Below are 17,046 nucleotides of genomic sequence, written 5' to 3' on the forward strand. Positions count from 1 at the left end.
CACCCCTATTGTTATTAAGCAGTGCCTCACATTGGTCCCCCCTTTTTTTCTACCTTCCCACTTACCTATTGACGGTGAACTCCGTTTACCGGCCTCTGGACCTTGGCAGCAGCTTCAGCCCTCACTTGGTTGCACACACCCTGGGTGTCTCCTCATCTTGCATCTCCACAGCATTGTGCTCTCTGGAGATTGTTCTATACTCTTCAACATTGTTGTGCTTGGTCAGCATAACCCGACTAGGTGAGTGTAAGATACCCTAGTATTGTTGTTTCTTGACCTCTGGATAATTGCACTATGTGGCGCCGTGTGTTTTTTCTTTTCTTTTAGTACTCTCAGTCTCAGCACAACTAGAGAGATTTATCGTTCAGGGGTCTGGGAAAGCTGGGTGACCACCATTACCCCTCCTACTGGAGTGTGTTTGGGGATGTGACTAATGAACCTCTCACACTCCAGTAGGAAGGGTAATGGTGGTCATCCAGATTTCCCAGACCCCTGAACGGTAAATCTCTCTAATTGTACTGAGACTGTTTGGGAATGTGACTAATGAACCTCTCAGTCTGAGCACAACAAGAGAGATTTATCGTTCAGGGGTCTGGGTAAGCTGGGTACCACACTAACAGCGGGCATATTATCACCCAGCATTCCCAGGACAGTTACATCATGTGTCCTTTATACAGAGTCTCCTGTATGACTGGTGGGGCGCCCGTCGGGGGGGGCGCCCGTCGGGGGGGGGGGCGCCTGTCGGGGGGGGCGCCCGTCGGGGGTCACGAGAGCTGGGGTCTGTGAGAGAGAGAGAGAGGGACAGACAGAGACACACATCTTACCTGCAGTGCAGCTGGTCTTCAAGATGGCGCCTGCTCTCTCCCTGCAAACAGCTGCTCTGCTCTGTGTGACTCTGACCTGCGTCTGCGCAGTACAGAGACAGAGAGCAGAAGCAATAGAAGGGAGCCGTTCATTGACTCCTATGCACTGTAGCTGCCGTATTCCATCTATGTATGTGTCGTTAATCGACACATACAGAGATGAAAAACAAAATGGCAGCCCCCATAGTGAAGTAAAAGTTAGAAAAAAGAAAAAAGTAAAACACAAACACACAAATAAATAAAATTTATTTTAATAACATACTAAAAGCAATATTATATAAAAAAAATAATTTTTGCGACACCCGTCCTTTAACAAATATGGAGGCCCAATGGGTAAACTTACTTAAAATGATTTTGAACCAGCAGATTTCTGCAGTTAAAAAGTGCCGATCGATGATCTAGCACGTCGAACGACGCTTGTTTAGGTCTATTTACATGAAACAATTATTCTACTCTATGGGGACAAACAACATAATTTGTCACCATTTAGTTTGCGTCATTGTGGGTAGGACATCCCCTGTTAACACTACCAACAATGAGGATTTTTGCTGCCTCATAAAAGATGCGATAAGCTGACAAACAAATGTTTCACTGGATAAATACCAATGGGAATTTTTTTGGTTAGAACGTAACCTTTAGGGTATGTTCACATGGCAGCGTTCGTAACGGCCGAAATTACAGGGCTGTTTCCAGGAGAAAACAGCCCCGTCATTTCAGCCGTAACGGCATGTGCAGGCGCTTGAACGCCGCGTCCATTACGGACGTAACTGGAACTGGACGCGCGCGTCTATTTACGCGCCGTCTTTTGACAGTGACGCGTAAATATACGCCTCGTGTGAACAGACAAACGTCAGCCCATTGCTTTCAATGGGCAGATGTTTGTCAACGCTTTCAAGCCGTATTTTCGGAAGTAATTCCAGGCGTAAAATGCCCGAATTACGTCCTGTAAATAGGCTGTGTGAACATACCCTTAATGTGAGATTTATTTAACCTATTAGCAATTTAAGATAGTGATACAATTGTATCCATCAAGTTCATTCACTAGTGCTTGCGCACTTTACATTGACATATGTAATAAATTCGGATAGGACCAGGATGCGTAATGAGATTTTAATGGCTAATACCATCACACTCTAGTATTTGTATTTTTATTTGTATTTTTATTTTCATGACACACGGAGCTGTTAAGTGCCTTTTGCGCACGCAAAACGCCGTGTTTTTTGCGTGCGCAAAACGCTTACGCTCGAGTGAATCCGGCCTAAAGGTTAAGTTCTAACCAAAAAAATTCCCATTGGTATTTACACAGTGAATAAAACAAACAAATGTTTGCTAATTTTTTCGCTGATAGCTAGGACCTTTAACACGGGCCGATGATTGGGAATGAGCACTCCTTTTCTCCTTTTCCTACCAGTGCAGTCTGAGGCTGGATTCACACGACCATGTTACGTCCGTAATGGACGGAACGTATTTCGGCCGGAAGTCCTGGACCGAACACAGTGCAGGGAGCTGGGCTCCTAGCATCATAGTTATGTACGACGCTAGGAGTCCCTGCCTCGCTGCACGACAACTGTCCCGTACTGTAATCATGTTTTCAGTACGGGACAGTAGTTCCATGGAGAGGCAGGGACTCCTAGCATCGTACATAACTATGATGCTAGGAGCCCGCCTCCCTGCACTGTGTTCAGTCCGGGACTTCCGGCCGAAATACGTTCCGTCCATTACGGACGTAACATGGTCGTGTGAACCCAGCCTGATTCTGCGGTTGATGCAAAAAAGGCTGCAATGTCACATCAAAATTAAATTATTTATTTTGCCGGGTACTGTCACAATAAAAATCATGAAATGCAGAGCAGCAAAATTCCACTATTTGTTTTTTATTGACAGAGTGATCTCTGCCCATGTCTAAGATGAAAAACTTGCCATAGAAAAAAAATATTTGTTCTTTGTTTTGTCTTGAGGGAGGGGGAAATGTCACACCCTTTTTTGAAAAATAAGCAAATAAATAAATATACAAATGTTTATGTAAGTTTTTTAGCGCAGATTTTGACGTGGAAACTGCGTCAGAATAAGCGCCAGAAAAGTCCAAAACCGCCTCCCAATGGCAGCTTTTAGCCGCACGCGGTAAAAAAAAGCTGTGTGTTCTTGATTTTTTTTAAATCAATGCGAGGCAGAGAAAGCAACTTTTTTTTCTGCCTGTAAATTCATCCGTGTGAACAGGATGAAACAATGTAAATGTACAGAATTCAGGGTCTGCTGTAACTAGGAAAAATGTTGCTAGTTTTCTTAATTGTTTTCTTCTTCTGCATGCTTGTTCTTGTAGCATTGTGATATCTTATTCAGCACAGAATTTATATTCTTCAAACATGATTTTACAAAGAAATTGTGCAGAAGAGAAGTTCCACAGATAAAATATCCTGCTTACTTTAAATTACTTGTAACATTATTGCAGAACTGTCAAAATAGAGTGGTCGGAAGCACCAGAGCGGCTTTGCACAGCCCGGGCAGTGTGGATGTAGAGGGATCTGCTACTGCAGAGGCTCTAGCACTGACTAGTGTGGGGTTACAGCTGCAATTTTTTTTAATACCAATGAGGCTATGTTCACACAGCTTATTTTCGGACGTTTTTCAAGCCGTAAGTGGCCAAAAAATGGCCGAAAAATCTGAAGCAGAACGCCTCCAAATATCTGCCCATTGATTTCAAATGGAAAAACGGCCGCGTAAAAAAGCACCCACGAAAAAGAAGTGTGTGTCACTTCTTGAGCCATTTTTTGAGCCATTTTTCATTCTGACTCTATAGAAAAACAGCTCCAAAAACAGCCATAAAAAACGCAACGAAAAACTTGAATAAAAAACTTCTGAAAATCAGGAGCTGATTTCCCTTGAAAACAGCTCCGTATTTTCAGACATTTTTTGCTAAGCATGTGAACATAGCCTAATCCTGAGCTAGAACAGATTGAAATGGGAGCTGCACATACTGTGCTTGCAGGTCTGATTTCTGCCTGTGTGAAGGGCAGTGGGAAATGTGTGGCAGTGTATGGATTCAGATGACCCCAGGGGGAAGGGTAGCATGGACTTTTATTTATGATTTCACATCCTTCTTATCAATCAGAGAGCATACATGATCTCTGTCACATATAGGTTTTTTTTTCCCAATGTCCCAGCTCCTTAACCCCTTACATGCCATGTTGCTTTACAGAAATTAAGTAAATAAAAAATAATTTAAAAAAACTACACATAATTGGCATCACCACAAAATGATTACATTTCTTCATCTGGCACGGTAAACGGCATAAAAAAAACACCACAAATATCAATGCCAAAATAGCTGTTTTCTGTTTATCTCGCCTTACAAAAAGATGGATAAAAAGTAATATGTATCACAAAATAGTACAAATTAAACTAAAAGTTTTCCCGCTAAAATCAAGTACTCGTGAAGCTACGTTAACTGAATAATAAAAATTGTATGGGTCATTGAATGGTGACACAAAAAAAGTGTTTTTTATTGTGCAAAAGTAGTAAAGCATAATAAAAATATATATAAATTTGGTATCATCTTAATCGTAATGACCTACAGAACATAATTACAACATTATTTATAACTGCATGGTGAACGCTGTAAAAACATAAATTAAAACCCAACAATGGCTAAACAGCTGTGTTTTTTCCATTCCCTCCCAAAAATAATAAAAGTTATTCAATCACTTACATGTACCCCAAAATAGTTCCTTTAAAAACTACAACCTGTCCTGCAAAATACAGGGTCTCATACAGATACACTAAAAAAATAAAAGTTATGTCCACTGAAACACAGAGGGGCAAAAATGTTAATTGTCCTTAACCCCTTCCCTTCACAGCCATTTTTTTTAGGCCTGATTTACACGAGCGTGTGCGTTTTGCGCACGCAAAAAAACGCAGCGTTTTGCGTGCGCAAAAGGCACTTGACAGCTCCGTGTGTCATCAGTGTATGATGCGCGGCTGCGTGATTTTCACGCAGCCGCCATCTTAGAGATGAGGCTAGTCGACGTCAGTCACTGTCCAGGATGCTGAAAGAGTTAACTGATCGGCAGTAACTCTTTCAGCACCCTCGACAGTGAATTCCGATCACCATATCGAGTAACCTGTTTAAAAAAAAAGAGGTTCATACTTACCGAGAACTTCCCGGCCGTTGCCTTGGTGACGCGTCCTTGGTGACGCGTCCTTGGTGACGCGCCTCTCTTGACATCTGGCCCCACCTCCATGGATGACGCGCAGTCCATGTGACCGCTGCAGCCTGTGCTTGGCTTGTGATTGGCTGCAGCTGTCACTTGGACTGAATTGTCATCCCGGGAGGTCAGACTGGAGGAAGAAGCCGGGAGTTATCGGTAAGTCAGAACTTTTTTTTTTTTTACACGTTCACGTATATTGGTATCGGAAGTCACTGTCCAGGGTGCTGAACCAGTTTAACTCTTTCAGCACCCTGGACAGTGACTGTCTCCTGCCGGGTTCGGTCAAAACGAGTTCGGCCGAACCCGGTGAAGTTCGGTTCGCTCATCTCTAAGACACTCCGTTCGGATGTTTGTAAACAGAAAAGCACGTGGTGCTTTTCTGTTTACATTGAGTTTGACAGCTCTTGCGCGAATCACGCAGTTCGCACGGAAGTGCTTTCGTGCGACCTTCGTGGTTTTCACGCACCCATTGACTTCAATGGGTGCGTGATGCGCGAACAACGCACGATTATAGAACATGTCGTGAGTTTTACGCAACGCACTCGCACTGCGCAAAATTCACGCATTGTCTGCACTGCCCCATAGAGTAATATAGGTGCGTACGACACGCGTGAAAAGCACGCGCGTATATTACGCTCGTGTAAATGAGGCCTTATTTTTGTTTTAATTTTTTCCTCCCCACCTTCCATAACTTTTTTATTTTTCCATCGATAAAGGCAAATGAGGGCTTGTTTTTTGTGGGACGAGTTGTAGTTTTTACAGCACCATTTATTGTACCATATAATGCATTGGGAAACTGGAAAAAAAATCTTTGAGGTGTGGAATAGGAATAAAACAGCGATTCCTCAATCTTTTGAGGGGTTTCGTTTAGACCGCTGGTACAATACACTGCAATACTAATGTATTGCAGTATATTGTCAGTTTTACAGACCCCTGTTAAGCCATGCAAGAGGCACCGGGGGGGCGATCAAAAGGGGGCGTCCACTCTTGATCGCAGCTTGTAAGGAGTTAATTGGCCAGGAACAGCACGATCGCGTTCCTGCCCGTTAGTCCCGGGTTTCAGCTGTATTATACAGCTGACACCTGCTGTGTACAGAGTGGGTTGAGAGGGTGAGCCCGCTCAAAACATCACCTGCACCACGATGTGCTTTTACGTCGTAGTGCGGGTAGGGGTTAATGATAAAATTAATTACGTCACTAAGTGGTTAAAAATCACTTAGAGCACCTGTGTTTTGTGTGAACTATAGCCACCTGAGACATAAATTAAAAATCTACAATAAAAAAAGTTAAATTTTTGGGAGGGTTTTCTCCAATTTTAATTTGAGAGGGTTAACAAAACTATGTTAGTTAATAAAAAAAGTCACAAATTATTAAATGGGCAAATTGGCTGGCATTATGTGTAAAAATAGTCCAGACAAAAAGCATACAGTTTGCTCACCGCGCACTTGTAATATGTATATCACATTCCATATGTAGGCGGTGCAATGATAATAGCTTCACGTCAGTAGAAGGTAATCCATATAGTAGAAAAATATATATATAAAGAGTACTTAATTTCTAAACACTTAAAGAGGCTCTGTCACCAGATTTTCAAACCCCTATCTCCTATTGCAGCAGATCGGCGCTGCAATGTAGATAACAGTAATGTTTTTTGTTTTTTTTTTAAAAAACGAGCATTTTTGGCCAAGTTATGACCATTTTTATATTTATGCAAATGAGCCTTTCTTATGTACAACTGGGCGTGTTTAAAGTTATGTCCAACTGGGCGTGTATTGTGTTCGTTACATCTGGGCGTTTTTACTTGTTTTACTAGCTGGGCGTTGTGAATAGAAGTGTATGATGCTGACGAATCAGCATCATCCACTTCTCTTCGTTACCACCCAGCTTCTGGCAGTTCACAGACACACAGCGTGTCCTCCCTCATCCGACGCGTTGAAGTTCCTGTGGGAGGAAGTGAGTGACGTCACAGCGTGATCTCGCGAGGACATGCTGTGTGTCTGTGCACTGCCAGAAGCTGGGTGGTAACGAAGAGAAGTGGATGATGCTGATTCGTCAGCATCATACACTTCTATTCACAACGCCCAGCTAGTAAAACAAGTAAAAACGCCCAGATGTACACACACAGTACACGCCCAGTTGGACATAACTTTAAACATGCCCAGTTGTACATAAGAAAGGCTCATTTGCATAAATATAAAAATGGTCATAACTTGGCCAAAAATGCTCATTTAAAAAAAAACAAAAAAACACGTTACTGTTATATACATTGCAGCGCCGATCTGCTGCAATAGGAGATAGGGGTTTGAAAATCTGGTGACAGAGCCTCTTTAAGCGACATTACTAGAATCTAGATTTGAATGAGTGCCGGTTATTGTATATATTTTTCTACAATAATGTGAACAAAGTAGCTGTCATCTGGGCTATATGTTTGCAAGTTTATGGAAACAATTTTATGGTTTTATATCTGCATGTTCATATGGCAAAAATATGTATGCACTATTGTTTGCCTGCTTTGGCATTATTGGTGGTATTTTATGGCTGCTATGCCTGGTATTATATATGAATTATGAATGGCACTTTTTATGGAAAAAAATTTTCGCACATTGACAGTTAAGGCCAACGTTTGGAAATGTATTATTTATGACCTCTGCTTTGTTCATCTCACAGGTCATTATTAAACAATCAATGAGAAACAGTTTTTATCTCATGCCTATGTATGACTGCATTAAAATGAAAACTGAGATAGCATAAGGGGGCACATTCTTAATCTTTAACCCCTTCAGGACTGAGCCTGTTTTGGCCTTGTGGACGCAGCCAATTTTTTCAAATCTGACATGTGTCACGTTTTGTGGTAATAACTTGGGAATGCTTTTACCTATCCAACTGATTCTGAGATTGTTTTCTTGTGACATATTGTACTGTATGTTAAAGGAAAAATTTGATCAATAAATTCAGTGTTTGTTTGTGAAAATTACCAAACTTTAGAGAAAATTTGCAAAAATTTGCATTTTTCTAAATTTAAATGTATCTGCTTATAAGACAGATAGTAATACCACACACAATAGTTACTAATTAACATTTCCCATATATCTACTTTATGTTGGCATAATTTTTTTAACATCCTTTTATTTTTCTAGGACGATACAAAACTTAGAACTTTAGCAGCAAGAAAATTTCCAAAACCTATTTTTATAGGTACCAGTTTAATTCTGAAGTGGCTTTGAGGGCCTTATATATTAGAAACCCCCAAAAGTCACCCAATTTTAAAAACTGCAACCTCAAAGTATTCAATACAGCATTTAGAAAGTTTCTTAACCCTTTAGGTGTTTCACAGGAATTAAAGCAAAGTAGAGGGGAAATTTACAAATTTCTTTTTTTTGTCAGAAAATCCAATTTAATCCATTTTTTTCTGTAACACAAAAGGTTTTACCAGAGAAACGCAACTCAATATTTATTTCCCAGGTTCTGCAGTTTTTAGAAATATCCCACATGTGGCCCTAGTGTGGTAATGGACTGAAGCACTGGCCTCAGAAGCAAAGGCGCACCTAGAGGATTTTGGGGCCTCCTTTTTATTAGAATATATTTTAGGCCCCATGTCAGGTTTGAAGAGGTCTTGTGGTGCCAAAACAGTTGAAACCCCCCCCAAAAGAAACCATTTGGCAAACTACACCCCTCAAGGAATTTGACAAAGGGGTATAGTGAGCATTTTAACCCCACAGTTTTTTTGCTGAATTTTGTGGAATTAGTGCGTAAAAATGAAAATCTAAATTTTTTCCAATAAAACTTAGAAATTATCAATTTTTACAAGGAAAAAAGAAGAAAAAGCGCCCCAAGATTTGTAAAGCAATTTCTTCTGATTACGGCAATACCCCATATGTGGTAATAAATGGCTGTTTGGACACATGGTAGGGCTCAGACGGGAAGGAGAGCTACTTGGCTTTTGGAGCTCAAGTTTACTAAATTGGTTTTTGGGTGTCATGTCACATTTGCAAAGCCCCTGAGGGACCAAAACAGTGGACACCCCCCAGAAGTGACCCAATTTGGGAAACTACAGCCTTAAAAAGAATTTATCTAGGGGTATAGTGAGCATTTTGATCCCGTTGGTTTTTTGCTGAATTTAGTGTAATTAGGCCGTCAAAACTTCTATTGTTTTTTATTCTTTTTTTTTACGCCGTTCACCGTGCGCTATAAATTACATATTTAATTTATTCTGTGGGTCGATGCGATTACGGCGATTCCATATGTATATAGGTTTTTATATTTTACAGTGTTTGAACGATAAAATCACGGTTTTAAAAAAATTCTTTCGTTTTTGTGTCGCCATATTCTAAGAGCCACAACTTTTTTATTTTTCTATCAGGAAAGCTGTGTGAGAGCTTGTTTTTTGCGGAACAAACTGTAGTTTTTATTGGTACAATTTTTGAGTACATGCAACTTTTTGATCCCTAATCATGCAATTATTTGGGAGCTGAAGTGACTAAAAACAGCGATTCAGGTATAGTTTTTTTATTATTTTTTTTATAGTGGTCACCGTGAGGGATAAATTACATTATATTTTTATAATTCAGGCCGTTCCGGACGCGGCGATACCAATTATGCATAGTTTATTTATTTTTTTCTAATAATAAATGACTTTATAAGGGAAAAAGGGTGATTTTTAAATTTTATTATTTTGACATTTTAGTTTCGTACATTTTTTTGAAACTTTATTTAACTTTTTTTTTTAGTCCCACTAAAGACTTGAAGATCCACTGAACGAATAGGACTTGTAGATCCAATTGTTGTACTTATGTATTGCAGGGTATTATACCTGTCAGTTTCTCACTGACAGGAGGCATATTAGGTCCTGCCTCTGGCAGGACCTAATTGCCTTCCATAGATGGCAGACCAGAAGCCTTTGTTAGGCTTCCTGTTGCCATAGCAATCATCCCCGCAAAAATCGTCCCTCGCAATCACGAAGCGGGGTGCCAATGTTGCTATAACAACTTAAATGCGGCGGTCGCTATTGACTGCCGCATTTAAGGTGTTAATCGGTTCGGATCACCGCTGTTATTTGACCCGAAGTTTTCCCCCAATACTAAGGCTGCTAGTAGCAGCCTGTATTGGGAGATGCCGGGCTGCGGGGAGCACCTGTGTGCTCTGTCAGGAGCACACGTAGATTAACGGGCTGCAGGCACAAGGACCAGCTCTGCAGCCCGTTATTCTACGTGGGGTGGTCGGGAAGGAGTTAAAGAGAAAATTTGTTGATCTCCCTCTGCTGATGCTATCAATCAGGAGCATTCTTACTCTCCCCCACAAACAGTTTTTCATTTCTTCCACACATACAAGTTTGATGCAAAGCAGAGCCAGCTATCCTAACTTTAATCTTCAGATTCCTCTGTAAAGTCCCTCATGCTGGCAATGCGGACTATCTTTAAACTCTTTGAAGGCAGGCACTTTTTCTTGCAGTAATGTAAGTTGTGTACTGTTAATGGCAGTGCCTGTCACAGGAAACAGGCTATGTATTTGCTACAGCACCCCTCCGCCCTTAAATCAGAGAATAGAGTCAACTTAAATGGTTAATGACACTGGTACAAAACCCCCCAAAAAAAGCTAATTTTCTGTAGAAACACACCACTCAGAAAACGAGTAATTCAGACAATTCTGTTATATTAGGGACTTTTTGTTTAGACAGTTCTTTAAAATGCAATATAAGGTTCCACAAAGGTCAATAGGGTTTAGATTAGAGGCATGTAAAGCTGGTTATCTCATAGGAAACAATAGAATTGGACAAGTGGGACACATCAATCCCGGTTTTCCTTGAAGAGAGAAGTTGGGCGCTCATCAGGCAGTGTGAAAGAAATGAACTAATTCCACCATTTTGTCTAGTATTCTATACTTTCATTTTAACTTCAATATAAGAATGATATTTAGAGAGAATGTAGTAATGTGTTTTTGCTGTGTGAGAGAGAAATCTCAAGAATAAAGACTACTGAAGAAAACCGATGACTCGAGCACTCCCTCTATGCCCTCCTATACCGGAGAGAAGATGATAAGGACTTAATATTCAATTAATTCTAGATAATTAATTTATAGGAAAATATTGCAATGCTAAGAAAAATTGTGAATGTAATGTTATTTTGCTTTGTGCTAACTCAAGAGAAAATATTAAAGCTGATGTAAGAAAAGCCCAGTCTAAAAGCTGTATATAAACTCACTCAATTTATGGAAGGGAGCATTTGCATTGTGACATTATTATGACACTTCTTCTGTGAAACCTTCCCTTAAGAAAATAAATATTAATGAATCTGGAGCAAATGTTTGACATTGAATTTTCCACAACAGCAGCCACCATAGACATTAGATTGCCAGGGAAAATATGTCTATGACCCACTTAACAGAAATGGGGCACAGTAATGTTCGGTTATCTATGGTACAAGCTTGCGTCTGCCTTAGGTGTGTTTTTAATCTTTAATAAAACATTTGCCATGAGTTTGGTAAAGATGTCACATACAATATTTTAAGCTTTTAGATCATATTATAATGCGAGGACTTGCAACAGTCTAAACCAATATCTTTCTCCTTATTCTTATCATATTAAATTGCAGCACCAGACCTCTACTGTCTAAGTAGTATAATTAGAATAGGTTTACGCACCTGCTACACTTGGTCCACATGGGACTGGATACTACTATTATTCTTTTACTTACCTGAAAGTTTTCATGGACTCTTCCGCTTCCTTGTTATATTAATAAAAATGCTGTTTAAAATGTTAAATATAAACCTAAAAAAAGTTTGAGCTTATTTAAGTAAACTTAATTCATCTCTACAGACATTCCTCTCAAACTCTTTTAATGGTCGAACTATACCTGCATATTTGAAAAATGTTGTGTATTTAGTTTTTTAAATAAATGTCTAACATTTTAATTTCTACCATATGTTTCATGGCTCTCAGAATCTCTTTCAAACACACTAGATCAGAATCATGTTGGAAATGAAAGTCCGTTCGACCCTTAAAGGAACAGTGTCATCACAAATATTTTATTAATATGTTAAAGATGTTAGTGCCTTAATATAAACGTTTATTTTCATTTGTGTGTTTGTGTTTTACTGTTTCTTTTTTTCACACTTTTTTTTCCCTATGGGGGCTGCCATTTTTTGTTCCATTTCTGTGTGTGTCGATTAACGACACACACAGACATGGAATACGGCAGCCACAGTCCCATAGGGACTGCGAACGGCTCCCGTCCCATTGACTGCCGTGTACGGCGTCTGTGTGGGAACTGCGCATGCGCCGCTCCCACACAGTCCTATTCGAAATTGGCGCCGTCCGGCGCCATTTTCCTGTGGACCGGAAGTCGCGGCCGGACAGTAATATTACTACTTCCGGTCGCGGCTTCCGGACAAGTGCACATGGAACAGCGGCAGCAAAGGGAGCGGACGGGCCGCGGCGGCAGGAGCAGGTAAGCGATTTCAATGTATGTTAGTGTTTGTGTGTGTTTACTACTGCATGTAAACCTACTACACTGTGGGTTACCTCAAAAAATGGCGACGCACAGTGTAGCAGGTTAAACCTTTCAAACCCCTCGTTTATCCCGGCACTAGCCAGGATAAAGGAGGGGGGGATGCTGAGCGCTCACTAGAGCGATAGCTTTTAACCCAATGTTGCAATGCTGCAATTTTGGGAACTAGCTCCAAACAGCTCCATCTAGTGACCAAAAATGGGTAGTATTATAAATTTGAAAAAATTTATAATATTTCCTGACTCGCGAAAAAAATAAAAAAAATTTGAACAATGTTTTATCACCCACACACTAAATGTTTAAATTTTAAAAAAAAAACATGTTTTTGGGGCGACACCATGCCTTTAACTTTCTTGTAAAACAAGTGAGGTGATGTAGAGTTCAGGCATGTGATATACGCATTTAATTCTGTGTACTTTATTTTACTCGTCGTTTTACCATGCATCTCAGGAACTGTATGTGTCAAATCACAGGGAATACATGCCAATTGCATCTCAGTGTGATTCCTAATGGTGATGGTATAGTACAGCTTTATGCATTGAAGAGTGTGATAAAATTACAACAATTCAAGTTAGACAGTATTAGTGGTGTGCTTATAATAAGGCAAACAAAGGCATCTAATTTAAGCCAACCAAACATTACACAATCGATAGTACTAAGCAATCTAATTTGACAACATCTGCAAGTGGTAAGACATCTGGCCCTTTGATTCTGTTAGCAATATCTGTAAGAAAAACCCACTGCTAGGAAGTGCACTAGCTAAAAGCATTTTACAAATGTATTTTCCACCATGACCTATAATGATCTTATTAATTACAATATATTACGCTAAGAGATTATTTTCTATTGTAATAGTTGACGTCAACTTTTTCCATAAGACCAGATTCACACAGGACAGCACGGTGCAGTTATATATATATATATATATATATATATATATATATGTATAGGGTGGGCCATTTATATGGATACACCTAAATAAAATGGGAATGGTTGGTGATATTAACTTCCTGTTTGTGGCACATTAGTATATGGGAGGGGGGAAACTTTTCAAGCTGGGTGTTGACCATGGCGGCCATTTAGAAGTCGGCCATTTTGTATCCAACTTTAGTTTTTTCAAGGGGAAGAGGGTCATGTGACACATCAAACTTATCGAGAATTTCACAAGAAAAACAATGGTGTGCTTGGTTTTAACGTTACTTTATTCTTTCATGAGTTATTTACAAGTTTCTGACAACTTATAAAATGTGTTCAAAGTGCTGCCCATTGTGTTGGATTGTCAATGCAACCCTCTTCTCCCACTCTTCACACACTGATAGCAACACCGCAGAAGAAATGCTAGCACAGGCTTCCAGTATCCGTAGTTTCAGTTGCTGCACCTCTCGTATCTTCACAGCATAGACAATTGCCTTCAGATGACCCCAAAGATAAAAGTCTAAGGGGGTCAGATCGGGAGACCTAGGGGGGCATTCAACTGGCCCACAACGACCAATCCACTTTCCAGGAAACTGTTCATCTAGGAATGCTCAGACCTGACACACATAATGTGGTGGTGCACCATCTTGCTGGAAAAACTCAGGGAACGTGCCAGATTCAGTGCATAAAGAGGGAAACACATCATCATGTAGCAATTTCAGATATCCTGTGGCCTTGAGGTTTCCATTAATGAACAATGGCCCCACTATCTTTGTACCCCATATATATATATATATATATATATATATATATATATATATATATATATACCGTGTTCCAAATTACTATGCACATTAGATTTAAGTGTCATAAACATTTAATTATTAGTTTTTCAATGAAACTCATGGATGGTATTGTGTCGTAGGGTTCTTTTGATCATTGTAATCAATCTCAGACACCTGTGATAATTAGTTTGCCAGGTGTGCCCAATCAGAGGAAAACTGCTTAAGAAGGACGTTCCACATTATTAAGCAGGCCACAGGTATCAATCAATATGGGAAAGAAAAAGCATCTCTCTGCTGCCGAAAAGCGTGAAATAGTGCAATACATTCGACAAGGTATGAAAACATTGGATATTTCAAGAAAACTTAAGCATGATCATCGTACTGTGAAAAGATTTGTGGCTGATTTAGAGCACAGATGGGTTCGTTCAGATAAAGGCATAATGAGGAAGGTTTCTGCCAGACAAATTAATAGGATTAGGAGAGCAGCTGCTAAAATGCCATTGCAAAGCAGCAAACATGTATTTGAAGCCGCTGGTGCCTCTGGAGTCCCGTGAACCTCAAGGTGTAGGATCCTCCAGAGGTTTGCAAGTGAGCATAAAGCTATTATTCAGCCACCCCTAAACAATGCTCACAAGCAGAAACGGTTGCAGTGGGCTCAGAAATACATGGAGACTAATTTTCAAACCGTGTTGTTTACTGATGAGTGCCGTGCAACCCTGGATGGTCCAGATGGATTGAGTAGTGGATGGTTGGTGAATGGCAACCATTTCCCAACAAGGCTGCGATGTCAGCAAGGAGGTGGCGGAGTCATGTTTTGGGCTGGAATCATGGAGAGAGAGCTGGTAGGCCCCTTTAGGGTCCCTGACGGTGTGAAAATTACCTCTGCAAAGTACGTAGAGTTTATGACTGACCACTTTCTTCCGTGGTACAAAAAGAAGAACCGCGCCTTCCATAGCAAAATTATCTTCATGCATGACAATGCACCATCTCATGCAGCAAAGAATACCTCTGTGTCATTGGCTGCTATGGGCATAAAAGGAGAGAAACTCATGGTGTGGCCCCTATGTTCTCCTGACCTCAACCCTAATGAGAACCTTTGGAGCATCCTCAAGCAGAATATCTATGAGGGTGGGAGGCAGTTCACATCAAAACAGAAGCTCTGGGAGGTTATTCTGACATCCTGCAAAGATATTCAAGCAGAAACTGTCCAAGAATTCACAAGAATTGTGAAGGTGATATCAAAGAAGGGGTACTATGTTAACATGTAACTTGGCCTGTTAAGTTTTTTTTTGGATTGAAAGAGCTTTTGATTTCTGTAAATATGACCTCCTGATGCTGCAAATTCAACAAATTACCATTTTAGTTCTCTTTACAACCTTTACAATGTTTTGATCTCTGTTGTGCATAATAATTTGAAAAGTGCATTTTGAGTTTTTTACTTCTAAAAAAAAATCTGTTATCATTAGGAGATTTGTTCAATCAAATTTGCATTATACTCCAACGGTTGATGGCTTGAAGATTATACTGACTGTCATTTGCATCGACTATTTAGGAAAATCAGCGAAAAATAAAATTTGCATAATAATTTGGAATGCAGTGTGTATATATATATATATATATATATATATATATATATATATATATATATATATATTTTTTTTTTTTTTTAATTAATTTATTTTTGTCAAAACCAGGAGTGAATCCTAGAGGGAAGAAAAAATAAATGACAAACTAATGTTTTCCATTTTTTGTATCTAATCAATATTTGCAAAAACGTGCCTCAATACTGCACTGTGTGGATTTAGATTTAAAATGCCTCTGACCCTGTATATGTAGTGAAATTGAAGTTAGATGGGGAAGGTAAAAGTATGTCAAGATGTCCATTGTTTTCAATGCATCATAACTGGTAGATCCATTTAATTGACTCACCATTCCTTAAAGGGAACCTGTCAGCTCATTTTGGGACCTTCAATCATCACACACTTTTTATGTAGTTCGGTAATAGGTTCATAATGATGCCCATATTTCTTCTGTCTGATGCTGCATAAAGTAAAATACTAACTTTGAAATCAGCGCACGTTGAATGCTAATGAGTTCTACAGAGTCATCTGGTGTTGTTGGATTCCTACGGTCAGTCATTCGGGTCCCAAAATATGCCCTTCCATGGTCGAAGACCTAAGTTCTTGTCAACTGGATAAAGTACTACACAGACCATAACTTGAATGATTTCAGGTTTTAGACAAGAGTGGGCTCTTAACTTGCCAAGTTGCCCCTATGATTAGGTTATGTTTGGTTACAGGATTTCTGTGTTCATCCTTTTTTCTTCTAGGTCAGAGTTGTCATGTGTACTATTGTTGTTTATTGTTCTAAGTGATCTTGTGCTTCCTTAGTTTGAACCGGCCTTTCCTTCTGAAACTGATAACTTTGGCACCTGGGAGTCTGTATTTTTATATTACGGTTTCTATGTATGCTATTTCACACATTTATATGTACTTTATATGTTGATTTGTAATTACACTATCCTTCTACTCGCTTGCTAATTGCTGGAGCTTGCAAGGAAACAGGTGCCTTTGAAGCATGCCAATCAGTATGTTGGAATCTTTCAAGATTATTCGTTGGAGGTACAAAAACAGAGGCAGCGGTTTAAAGAGGCCAAGAAATGCCTTAGGGAGAAACAAATAGTCTGTTCTATGGTGTACCCCGCCAAACTCAGTACAACAGCTCTGCAATATTCCTGGACAAGCCGGAAGAGGTCTTTGCCTGGTTTGAACTTCAT

The sequence above is a fragment of the Rhinoderma darwinii genome, chromosome 1, assembly GCF_050947455.1.
Source record: "Rhinoderma darwinii isolate aRhiDar2 chromosome 1, aRhiDar2.hap1, whole genome shotgun sequence".
Taxonomy (NCBI): Eukaryota; Metazoa; Chordata; class Amphibia; order Anura; family Rhinodermatidae; genus Rhinoderma; species Rhinoderma darwinii.